The following is a 12,298-nucleotide window of genomic DNA, read 5'->3' on the forward strand; positions in this document are numbered from 1 at the left end:
GGTTGAGGCCCCCTCTACACAGTTTGTTGGCTTCCTTTCTCAGAGCACCAAGGCAGGGGCGAGGGGCGAGGGAGGAGGGGCGGGTATTGAACCCATCTGGCTCAGAACCCCTGGAAGGGAGACAGATTGTGCCTGTCTTGATGCCTCTGGACCCGCACCCTATTGCTGGGTTCTCTGAGGCCCGGACCCTGACTGCTGATGTGTGTCACCCCCATGCCCACCCCAGGCATGTCCTCTTCTGTGAAGGTGCTGGGTCAGGCCAGACCCTCAGACTCCTGCAAGCTGGCTGATGGTCCCCTGAGGCTGTGCAGAGGAGGCTGACCATCCTGGACTGGCTGCTGGACTCTTCTGTGCAGTGGCTGAAGATGAACTTCATTGCTGGGCTCTCGGTCAGGCTCAAGGTCATCCCCCAGGTGCTGGCCTGTGCTGAGGTGGCCTGACTCCCGCCCCAGGTGAGATGTCTGCCCCTGCTGCTGGCTGCATCCCTCCCCAGGCCCTGACTCCACTGCGGGCCTCAGTACCCACCCAGAAGCAGAGTAGAAATGTGCAATATCCCCTCTAGACAAGTGGGGCGCCCAGGGATCCAGCCCCATGGGAGCCAAGGAGCCTTGGTTTACACTCTCGAGCATGTGACTACCTTTGGGTGGACACACAAATCTGTCACTACTCTTGTCATACTTGTCACACACAGGCATTGAGCTAGTTGTGGATTGTGTGATGGAGCCAGCAAGACAACTCACCATAGCCCTGAGAACACTTTCTCAGACTCGCACATCAGAACACAGTCTTTTGTTCTCCCGAAGGTAGCACCCGAGGCCCCAGTTGGGTGTGGGTAGAAAAGAGGTCCCCTGATCCCTGCAGGTCAGACTCATGGATAATAGAGGGTGAGCAGTTACCCTGCCTGTGTGCGCTCTTGTGCCCAAAGTATACAATGGACACCACAGACCCCTGTGCTCAACATCGACACTAAGGGTGCTGCCTGCCTCCTGGGTGCTCATGCCTCTCTCCCCAACAGTACAGCCTCTACTCTGCCTTCATGGGTGCTTCCTGTAGTTTGTCCTGGACATCTCCTGGGATGTGACTCTGGGCCCCACAGCTGTCATGTCCCTCCTGGTCTCCTGATACACCTTTCCTGAGCCCGCCTGTGCTGTGCTGCTGGCCTGCTTATGGGGCTGCGTGCAGTGAGCCCTGGGGCTCCTGCTCTTGGGTAAGACTCTCGGGCCTTCCTGCCATGGTGGGGGCTGGAGTTCTGCTCTTCCTGGGGTCCCAAGGCACTTGCCTCTTGGGGATGTCCCTGATGTCAGCATTTCCTTCTTTGCATTCCAAGGGCTGTCCCTGTGTGTGTGTGTGTGGGGGGGGGGGTGCCCTCATGCCTACCCTATTCTCCTGAGAGGCCAGGACACTTGGAGAAGTGCTCATGGCCTCAGGCCCTAGCCTCCATTTCCTGCTTCCCAAACCAGCCCAAGCAGGGTGTGTGATCCACCAGTCTTTAGCCCTAATTCTACCCATACCACTCTCCCAGCCCACGTCCACCCATGTCCTCTGGGATGAGGCAAAGCTGTGACCACCTCGGCATTCCCCTTGGCCGGCCAGGGTTCCTGCTGGACTTCATCTCCTGCCCCATCAGTCATTAAAGGTTTCACCTCTGCTGCTCCCATCACCATGGGCTTCAGGCAGATCCAGGTAGGCTCGCTAGTTGGCACCAGGGCACCTGCCGTGTAGCGGGACTAAGACTGGGTCCTGATATGTGCCGGTCAGTCGATGTCTTGCTGTTCCGCAGCTCGAAGCACGCAGTGCTCGAATGGTCTCCATTAATAAAATGACCTCTCGGGGGAGTTGATGGGTGAGGGGCAGATTGTACAACAGGTAATTTGAGGGACCAGTAATGACAGCCCCTGCTTTTGTTGTAGTTTTCCCGCCACTGCGCTTGGTTCCCTCACACAATGGTTCTGTTCTGCTGCCTCTACTACGCACTCAGCGGCAGCCTTCACAGCTCATGAGCATCCTGCCAAAACTTTGACAAACAAGTGATTGTCCTGTACTCATTTAGCTAGATGATTTCATTTTTATGTTTTTTCCAATTTCTGTCGAATATATTTCAGATACCATGCTTCTTTATGTTTCTATTTAAAAATTTTGTTTTTCCTTTTTCTTCCCAAAGCCGCCAGTACATAGTTGTGTATTTTTAGTTGTGGGTCCTTCTAGTTTAGAGTGGCATGTGGGACGCCGCCTCAGTGTGGCCTGATGAGTAGTGCCATGTCCACACCCAGAATCCAAACCAGCGAAACCCTGGGCCACTGAAGCAGAGCGCGAGAACTTAACCACTGGGCCACAGGGCCGGCCCCTATGTTTCTGTTTAAACCTGTATAAGGAGTACTACATCAATGATCATTGCTTATCTGAGGACGTCATTTAATCTCCTTCCCCTGGGTTTCACGTTCCTGGGGGCCAGGAGCTGTCTTGCTCCCCATCATGCCCGCCCAGCGCTGTGCTTGCTATGAAGCAGGTCAGTGCTCAGGTGGGTGGGCAGAAAGGACCCGAGCTGCATTGGACAAATGAAGCCGTGGGGCCTCTGGTGGCAGATGCCTGGGCACAGCCCTACCTCATGACCTGGTGTCCGCACCTGGGCCTCTCCAAGGTGTGGTTCCCACGTCCAGGCTCTGCTCCAGGCTGGCCTGTGACAGTCTTCCCTGATGGAGGGCAGTGACCAGATCAAAGCAGGAGGAGACGTGTGTGTGAGAATCAAGTAGCTGACACGTCTTCCCTCTCACTCTGTGCTGGGACTGGATTCACACTTTCTCTGTGTTCATATCTCACCACACCCCTGGCAGGGAGGTTTTGCATCATCATTTCCATTTAGAGAGGAGGAAACCCCTTGGACATGTGTGGGTGAATGCAATTTATATATTTTGTATTCACAGATGTCAGGGCCAACTTGGCAAATGCTGTTTCGTGGGATGGTTTGTCCTTTATTCTGGAAACAACATCTTTCCTTTTTAGTGTCGAGAATGTTCCTTGATAAGATCATAATGTTCATAGAGGGTCCTTTCTTTATGCGTTCATACTTGGTGACCGTAGGCCCCCAAAGTCATTAAAACCTTGACTAGGTCATGACAGCCACCTCAGAGCCCCTAGACTGGGGTGGGGTCCTCCTCATCTGCCCAGGACAGAAGTGGAGGAGGTGGTGGTTGGAAGTGTCACCTGGCTAAGTAGCTGGGACTTCTGTGGCACCAGCACCTCGGCCACCTTGGTCCTGGTGAGCAGCGTGTGCACCTAGGGGAGTGTATTGTGGTTGGTGAAGGTCACGTAAACTGAAGGGGACAGGGGAAGATTGGTATCAAGAACAGGTACACACCTTTTTGACAAATCCGGAATATCTTTGTGTTTGATCACTCGTGAAAGGTACCTTAAAGCCTGATGAATTTTAATAGACACATACCCTGAAATATTACTGCAAAAATACTGAATTTTTCACGATCCTTCTTACTTTGCCTGTTGGTTGCGCTGATCCACATTTATGTCTGTTATCTGATTCATAGTGTGGGATTAGACTCAGGGTCAACAGCAGCCTTTTAAAAACACTGTCGGATTCTTTTCAGTTTTATTCTTAAGGCATCTGTCACTTCTGGAATCCACTCCAATGACAAGGAGGAGAGTCATTCCAGTGCTGGTGAAACAGAACCCTCAGAAGTTTTTAGTTTTAAAACTGGGAATCTGGAAGATTCATTCTTCGTGATGGCAAATATTTATTTATTAATACTTTGGTTTTTCACCAACTGATGCTTTTGAAGGAGATATCGTTAATTGGGCTATTTGACTTTGACGTCGTCTTTGGGGGTGGAGCAGTAATAAATGTGGGTCCACTTTCGTACTCAGGGTGCAGATCCATGTGATCTAAATTCTTACACTTCTTTTCTGTTTGATGACTTCCCTGTGCTCCCCTCTCCCCCAGTTTTTCCTTGAAACTCTACTTTCATTTCTTTTGGGTGTATACCTAGGAGTGGAATTGCTGGGTCATATGGAAACTCTCTATTTCACTATTTGAATACCTGCAAGACTTTTTCCCAAAGTGACTGCACCATTTCACATTCCTGCCAGCCGTGTCTGAGGGTTCCAGTTTCTCCACATCCTCACCAATACTTATCATCGGTCTTTTTTTTTTTTTTTGAGGAAGATTAGCCCTGAGCTAACATCTGCCACCAATCCTCCTCTTCTTGCTGAGGAAGACTGGCCCTGAGCTAACATCCATCCCCATCTTCCTATACTTTATATGTGGGATGTCTACCACAGCATGGCTCGTCAAGTGGTGCCACGTCCACACCCGGGATCCGAACTGGTGAACCTCTGGTGACCAAAGCGGACCGTGTGAACTTAACCTGTGTGCCACTGGGCTGGCCCCTCAGCGGTCTTTTGATTTTAGCCATCCTATGAGTGTGAAATGATATCTCACTGTGTGTTTTTTTTTTTTTTAAGAAGAAGATGAGCTCTGAGCAAACTACTGCCAATCCTCCTCTTTTTGCTGAGGAAGACTGGCCCAGAGCTACATCCCTGCTCATCTTCCTCTACTTTATACGTGGGATACCTACCACAGCATGGCTTTTGCCAAGTGGTGCCATGTCTGCACCCAGGATCTGAACCTGTGAACCCTGGGCCGCTGGGAAGCAGAACATGTGCACTTAACCGCTGTACCACCAGGCTGTCCCCTCACTGCAGTTTTGATTTGTAATTCTCTGATGGCTCATGATGTTGGCCATTTTTTCATGTGCTTAATGGCCATCTGCATGTCTTCTTTGGAGAAATGACTGTTCAACTCATTGACCCATTTTTTAATTGGATTATTTGTCTTTTTATAACTGAGCTGTCATAGTTCTTTATATATTCTAGATGTTTCTTATCAGATATATAGGTTGCAATTTTTTCTCTATATTGTGGATTGTCTTTTCATGACGTTCTTAATGGTGTCCTTTGAATCCCCAAAGTTTTGCATTTTAATGATGTCTATGCATAATAGAATCTTACTATTGGAAATGATTTAAACATTAAATCATATCCTCATCAATATTTTGGTTGTATAAATTAAAATCCAACATGAAAGGGTCAGGTAAAGATTTCAATCAGTTCATTTCAAGATTTGCTATAGATCCAAACGACCACATCAGGGAAGATATCATTCCCCTGGTCAGATATTTCTTAATTATCCTCTTAGTGGGATGGAATCAGTAATCATAGCCCCTCTCTCATATCTGATATTAGTAATTTGTGTTTCTTTCTTTTTTCCTTAGCCTGATTAGAGATTTATCCATTTAAAAAAAATCTTTTTAAATAACTAGTTTTGGTTATATTGATTTCTCATTTTCAATGTCATTAATTTCTGCTGTAAATTTTATTATTTCCTTTCTTCTGTTTGCTTTAGGCTTACTGTTTACTTTAGGCTTCTGTTTGCTTTAGTTTAAATTATTGTTTCAGATCTTTCTATTTTCTAATCTGTGCATTCAGTGCTGTAAATTTCCCTCTACTTCTTTCATTTCATTCCGCACATTTTGATAAGTTGTGTATTCATTTTCATTTAGTGGAAAATAGTTGAAATATTTCTTGAGACTCCTTTTTTTATCCATGTGTTGTTTAATCTCCAAATCCTTTGGGATTTTCCAGCTATTTTTCTGCTCTTGTTTTCTCCTTTAACGTTCTTTGTGGTCTGAGAACATACTTTGTATGGTTTCTGTTTTAAATTTGTTGAGGTGTGGGGATTTTTTCACCCAAATTGTGGTCCAAATTCTGCTTTTGTTGGATGCGATATTTTATAAATGTTATTTAGATCCAGTTGATGGATGACACTCTTCAGTTCATCCTTACTGAGTTTCTGCCTGCTGCATCTGTCCGTTACTGAAAGAGCAGTGTTCAGTGCTGGAGCTGTGGATTTGTCCATTTCTGTATCTATCCACTATGATAATGGATTTGTCTATTTCTATATCTGTCCGCTGTGATATTAGATTTGTCTATTTCTATATCTATCCACTAATAGTGGATTTGTCTATTTCTATATCCACTATGATAGTGGATTTGTCTATTTCTCCTTGCAGTTTTATCAGGTTTTGCCTCACATGTTTTGACGTTCTGTTGTTAGATGATGTATGTTAAGGATTGTTATATCTTCTTGGAGAATTGACCCCTTTAACATTATGGGATGTCTTTCTAGCCCTTAGAATTTTCCTTGTTCTGATGTCTGCTTTGTCTGAAATTAATATAGCTATTCTAGCTTTCTTTGGATTTGTGTTAGCCTGCCTTATCTTATTCTGTCCCTTTACTTCTAACCTATCTGTGTCTTTATTATTAAAGTGGATTTCTTATAGACAGCATATAGTTGGGTCTTATTTTTAATCCATTCTTAGGGTCTCTGTGTCATATTTAGACCATTCCTATTTAAAGGACTCCTGATATAGATGGATTAATATCCACCATATTTGTAACTGTTTTCTGTCCATTGCTCTTGTGCTTTTTTTCTATTGCCTTCTCTCTTTTGTTTTTTTTTTAAAGATTGGCACCTGAGCTAACAACTGTTGCCAATCTTCTCTTTTTTTTTTTCTGCTTTTTCTCCCCAAATCCCCCCAGTACATAGTTGTGTGTGTATATATATATTTTTAGTTGTGAGTCCTTCTAGTTGTGGCATGTGGGACGCCACCTCAGTGTGGCCTGACTAGCGGTGCCATGTCCACGCCCAGGATCCAAACCAGCAAAACCCTGGGCCACTGAAGCGGAGCGTGCAAACTTAACCACTCGGCCATGGGGTCGGCCTCATGCCTTTTCTGGTTTTAACTGAGCATTTTATACAATTCCATTTTTTCTTCTCTTTTAGCATATGAAGTATACTTTTTAAAAAGTTTTTACGTGGTTTCCTTAGAGTTTACAACATAAATTTACAACTAACTTTATTTCACTTTGAAATAACATTCTGTTTCCTCATGTTAGTACAGGTGCCTTAGAGTCTTCCCAGTTCCTTCCTCCCGTCCCTTATAAAATGGCTCCCGCACCTTTCACTTATCCATAAACCATTATCACTAAATGTAATATGTTTTTTGCAATTATTATTTTGAGAAAATGTATCTGTTAGATCAGTTAAGAATAGGAAAAATGAAAACTAAACAATAGTGGCCGGCCCGGCGGTGCAGTGGTTAAGTGTGCACCTTCCGCTTAGGTGGCCAGGGGTCGTCGGTTGGGATCCCAGGTGCGGTCGTGGCACCACTTGGCATGCCATGCTATGGTAGGCGTCCCACATATAAAGCAGAGGAAGAAGGGCACGGATGTTCGCTCAGGGCCAGTCTTCCTCAGCAAAAAGTGGAGGATTGGCTACAGATGTTAGCTCAGGGCTAATCTTCCTCAAAAAAAAAAAAAAACTAAACAATATTTTATTTTACCTTCATTTATTCCTTCTCTGCATTCTTCCTTTCTTTATTAGACCTGAGTTTCTGACCTACATCATTTTCCTTCTGTGAAGCACTTCTTTTTAACATTTCTTGCAAGGCAGATCTGTTGGAGACAAATTTAGTTTTTATTTATCTTAGAATGTCTCTATTTATCCTTTACTTTTGAAGGAGGAATTTGATGGGTACAGAATTCTAGGTTGGTGGGGTTTTTTCTTTCAACACTAAATATTTCACTCCACTCTCTTCTTGCTTGCACGGTTTGTAAAGAGGAATTCAATATAATGCTTTACTGGTTCCGCTACAGATAAGATTCCCACCCTCCCCCTGCCTTCTTTCAAGGTTTTCTCTTTGTCCCTGATTTTCTCAAGTTTGAATGTGATATACAAATGTGTTGAACACTTGGTATTTATCCTGCTTGGTGTTCTCTGAGATTCCTGGGACTGTGGTTTGATGTATATTAAATAAAAATTTTCATTCATTCTTACTGCAAATATTTCTTCTATACCTTTCATTCCTCCCTCCCTCCCTTCCTTTCTTCCTTTTGTATCCCTTTACCTGGATGTTACACCTTTTGTAATTATACCACAATTCCTGGGTATTGTTTTCTATTCAGAATTTTTCCCTTGATTTAGTTTGAGAAGTTTCTGTTGACAGGTCTTCAAGCTCACTGATTCTTTGCTCAGTCATGTCCAGTCTCTTCATGAGCTCATCGAAAGCAGTCTCCGTTTTTGTTACAGTGTTTTTTATTTCTACCATTTTCTTTTGATTTGTTCTTAGAATTTTCATTTCTCTGCTTAGACTGGCCATCAGCTCTTGCATCTTGTCACTTACTCCTTTGGAGCCCTTAGCATATTAATTATACCTATTTTAAGTTCTCAGTCTAGTAATTCCAAAATCTCTGTCATATTTCAGTCTGATTCTACTGCTTGCTCTGTCTCTTCAAACTGTGCTTTTTGCCTTTTTGTATGCTTTGTAATTTTTGGTTGAAAGCTGGACATGATGTATTATGTCTAAACACCTGAGGTAAATAGGCCTTTTAGGGGATCAGAACTGGCCACCCCAAATGTGTCTCTTTGGCTTAATTATTTAAAAAAAATTTTTTTTTTAAGATTTAAAAATTTTTTTTCCTTTTTCTCCCCAAAGTCCCCCGGCACACAGCTGTATATCTTTAGTTGTGGGTCCTTCCAGCTGCAGCATGTGGGATGCCGCCCCAGCACTGCCCAATGAGCAGCGCCATGTGTGCACCCAGGACCTGTGGAACCCTGGGCCGCTGCAGTGGAGCGCTCAAACCCAACCACTCAGCCATAGGGCCAGCGCCATGGCTTAATTATTTTTAAGAACAAAAAGACTCTGAAAGAAACTTTGACCTTCCCCCCAACTGCCTAAAAGGATTTAAGATAGAAGGCCTGTTCCAGGAAGGAGCTAATAATAAGATAACTGTAACGTGATGTAAAATGTGTCTCTCAGGTCACATTGCCTATGGTTGGCCTATTTGCATTTCCATCTCCATGCAAGTTGCCTTCTTCTCCCTTGAAGTCCCAAACCACTACCTCCAACATCCTCCTTTGTCTTTAGCTAAAAATAGTATTTAAGGTGACGGCTTTGGCCATTCTAGCAAGTTACTCGGTTTTCCTGGGTTTCTCCCACGTATATATGTTATAAAGCTTTGTTTGTTTTTCTCCTGTTATTCTGTCTCATGTCAATTTAATTCTTAGCCCAGCCAGAAGGACCTAGAGGGTAGAGGAATTGTCTTCCTCCCATACAGCCTTTAATGTGAGGTTTTGATGTTCTAGGAGTTAAGCCATGTTTACTGTTTGCTGCTCACCACAGGTGTCATAAACTCGGATTTCCTCTGGCGTCCTCTGGTTCTACGAGGTTTTTTGTTCTGTATTTTGTCTCCCCGGTTCTCTTTGAGTTTCTGTTGATACTTCTTTTTCAGTCAGATCTGAGACTGGAAGCTCTTTGAGTTGAAATGCCATGGTGACCCAAGAGCCCTGTTGATGCCGTGGGAGGGTGTGAGGGAGGAAGAGTGTTCTGGAGTTCTACTATTAGATCCCAATCCATCACTGAGCCTGTGTCCCTGGGATTTGACTTTACGAGTGCTTTTGAGATGTTTTTTCCCTGTTAGGCGAGAGAATGCTCAGGGGAGCTGGAGTTGGGTAACTCTTTTCCTCCACATGGAAAGCTAGAAGGGCTGGATTTGTCTATTTCCCTTCCCCAGGCCAGTGATGCTCTGGTGGAAGCCAAGGTGTTTGCTCTGGGAAAACAGTTTCCTTGAGGGAAGGCTTTCTCCGGGAGAACAGACTGCTTTGGGAGTATTTCAAAATGGTTGCTCTTTTCTCCCTGCCAGAAGCATGAAGGAGTTTTCTTTGATCTTCACCCTGAGAGTGTGGTGGGGCTACTGGAGGTGAAACTCATGAAAGTGTGGAGGCCCCGTAAGACTGGGCCCCCTGGAGTTTTTAACTTTCAAGCTTGTCCACACTGAGCTTCCAGTAGTCATCAATTACAGTTTTGCTGCCCAGATCCTGGCTCCAGCAGAGGCCTCTGCTCCATGAAGCTGTAATTCTCCGTATTCACCTGTCTGTTCAATTTTTGTGGTGATAGTTTGCCCTGTGACTTCAATTCTCTGAGGGATTTAAGAAGAATTGTTGACTTTTAGTTTGTTCAGCTTTTCTCTTGTTGTGATGGCAGGATGATGATCTCTAAGCCCATACATCTTGGACCCACAAAGTAGAAGTCTTTTAATCTTTATAACTAAAATGAACTAATTGTAGCTTGTTTCCTCCACAGATATTTCCTTTTCATTCCTATTTTTGGAAAAGGGAAGAGATGTCTTCAGGCAGTCCTTCTGCTTTTTTAAAGCAAGATGTCACAAAATGCTCAGGGACATGTCCCACCCTAGAATTAAAGCTTTCCTTGTTTGCCCCGGCCCAGAAGCTTTGATGTCAGGTCCATACAGTGTAGGTTAGACATGTATGTGGGTGGTTTGTCTAGGACTCTAAAAGAAAAACGTCCAAAAAGAAATTGCTACATTAGAAAAGACTAAATGTGTTGATTCCTGGTGTCCAGTAGGGATAATCCAGCCACTTCAGGTCAGAGACTTGGTGGGGGGGGAAGCAGCAGTTCCAACCAGCGAAGATGTCTCCCTGTCGACCACTCACACAGTCAGTGCTTTTCCACTTGATCTCCAGAGCACAGGCACATGGGAATTATGCAAAGGAACAAGGACAGGCTTTATTGTAAGTTATGGGGAAGACACAAGGGTTCCGGGAGGAAAATGGGGAGAGGGGAATGGCCCACTGTAGGCAGCAGGGGGTGTCCTTCCTGCTCCAAGACTGGAGGGAAGCCTGCCAGGCACCTCTGTCTACTGTCCTGAGGGCTCTGACCCCTGGGATGGACAACAGTCTCTGACCACCCACCTTTGGGGAAAACTGCAGGGCAGGGGGTGGGGGTGGAACGCTGCGTCTCTGGTGCCCACTTTGCTCCAGGATCACAGAGGTTAGGTTTAGATTTGGTTTCTCACATGAACAAGTGCACATACAGTCCAGCCTGGGAAGAGGGTGGACGCTGGCTGCTCTCGCTTTCACCTCTTACACCCCAAGGGAGTGGATCCTGGAGGAAAATGAGTCGGTTAGTGGCCCAAAAGTTTTCTGTCCAACCAAGCCCTGGGCAGGTGATGAGGTGACCCTAACAGCAAGGCTGCTCCTCACTATGCCCGCCACAGAGGTAGGGCTGTGGGGGTGGGACGCCCCCCTAAAGGCAGCCTTGCTGGCACTGGGGCTGGGCCCTCGGCTGGAAGTAATGGGGCTCTGCCTGGTGGGGGCCCCTGGGGATGTGACTTAAGGAGGAGCAGTAGTAAAACCCAGGGTTCTTCTTAGTGCTGGGTCCTGTGGTCACCATGGGGTCACTCTGGTGAGGGGCGCCCCAGGTGTTCAGGCCCAAGCTTCCCCCGTAGTGGTATGTGGTACTTGGGGCCCCACTTGTCTGTGCTGTAATGCTGAGTGCTCCAAAGGAACAGCTCAGACCTGAGACAGATAGCCTCTCTGCTCCCAAAACCCATAGGTGCTGCTGAAACCTGCAACCTGAAGGGGGCTAGGCTGATGCTGTTAAAGGTTGAACAGTGCTGCCAAATGTGGGGCCCAGCATTGGTCACAGCACTGGGCATGTAGGTGGCAGCTGCAAAGCCAGAGGCAATAGCTGTGCCAGAGGGGAAGATAGCTGGGGTGGCAGCAAAGGGTGGCCAGGTGCTCCTGTGGGTGCCCAAGCTGGAAGGTGTGCATAATGAACCCCCAAAAGCTGCCCGTGTGCTGCTGCTCAAGGCTGGCTGGCCTGGAGCAGAGGTTGGGGCCCGGGCTGGGGCTGGAGCTTCCCCTTTTCCATACTGGAGAGAGCTGTGGAAGGTGGCAGCTCTGTGCTGCTGCCCATCAGGGGCCCCAAACATGGGCTGGGCAGTGGCGCCAGGGTTAATGGAAAGTTTCAGAGTTGGGGTGGGACCCCAGAACATCAGTGCAGGCAGGCTGGTGCTGACTGTGACTGAGGCCGTGCTGTCACTGGGGAGCATCTCAAGGACCTGGAAGGATGGGAAGAAGCTCCCAGTGGAGCCAGGGGGAGGCCCCAAGATGAGAGCTGAGAAGGTAGCCAGGGGGGTGACCTCAGTGTCAGAAGCTAGCTGGGGAGCCAGGCCTGTACATGTGTTCGTTGAGGGGCTGGAATTGACAGCAGAAGTGATTGGCGGGCCCATGGAGGGAAGGGCACTAGCATCAGTGATGGGAGGGGGGCTCTGTGAGGTGGAGACAGGAGAGTCTATACACGTGGGTGGGGGGCACTCCATTCTGGAGGTGGTGGGAGCTGCAGGGAAGGCAGAACTGGCATCTGCT

General features: G+C 46.6%; 1 long non-coding RNA gene across 14 annotated transcripts in view; it reads left to right on the forward strand.

The window, feature by feature from the left end:
- The window catches only part of LOC103548074 (uncharacterized), a 39,495-nt gene that overhangs the window by 1,268 nt on the left and 25,929 nt on the right, over nucleotides 1-12,298 (forward strand). For 9 of the 14 annotated variants that reach the window (XR_011542262.1, XR_011542261.1, XR_011542269.1 and 6 more), the window contains exons 2-4: nucleotides 227-452; nucleotides 1,016-1,207; nucleotides 1,523-1,683. This is a non-coding gene — a long non-coding RNA (uncharacterized lncRNA). Of the gene's footprint in view, nucleotides 1-226; nucleotides 453-1,015; nucleotides 1,208-1,522; nucleotides 1,684-1,910; nucleotides 2,135-3,599; nucleotides 5,062-12,298 lie in introns of those variants that run through there. The other 5 variants (XR_011542270.1, XR_011542264.1, XR_011542273.1 and 2 more) reach the window with 5 other exon arrangements.

Source organism: Equus przewalskii, chromosome 7 (assembly GCF_037783145.1).
Source record: "Equus przewalskii isolate Varuska chromosome 7, EquPr2, whole genome shotgun sequence".
NCBI lineage: Eukaryota > Metazoa > Chordata > Mammalia > Perissodactyla > Equidae > Equus > Equus przewalskii.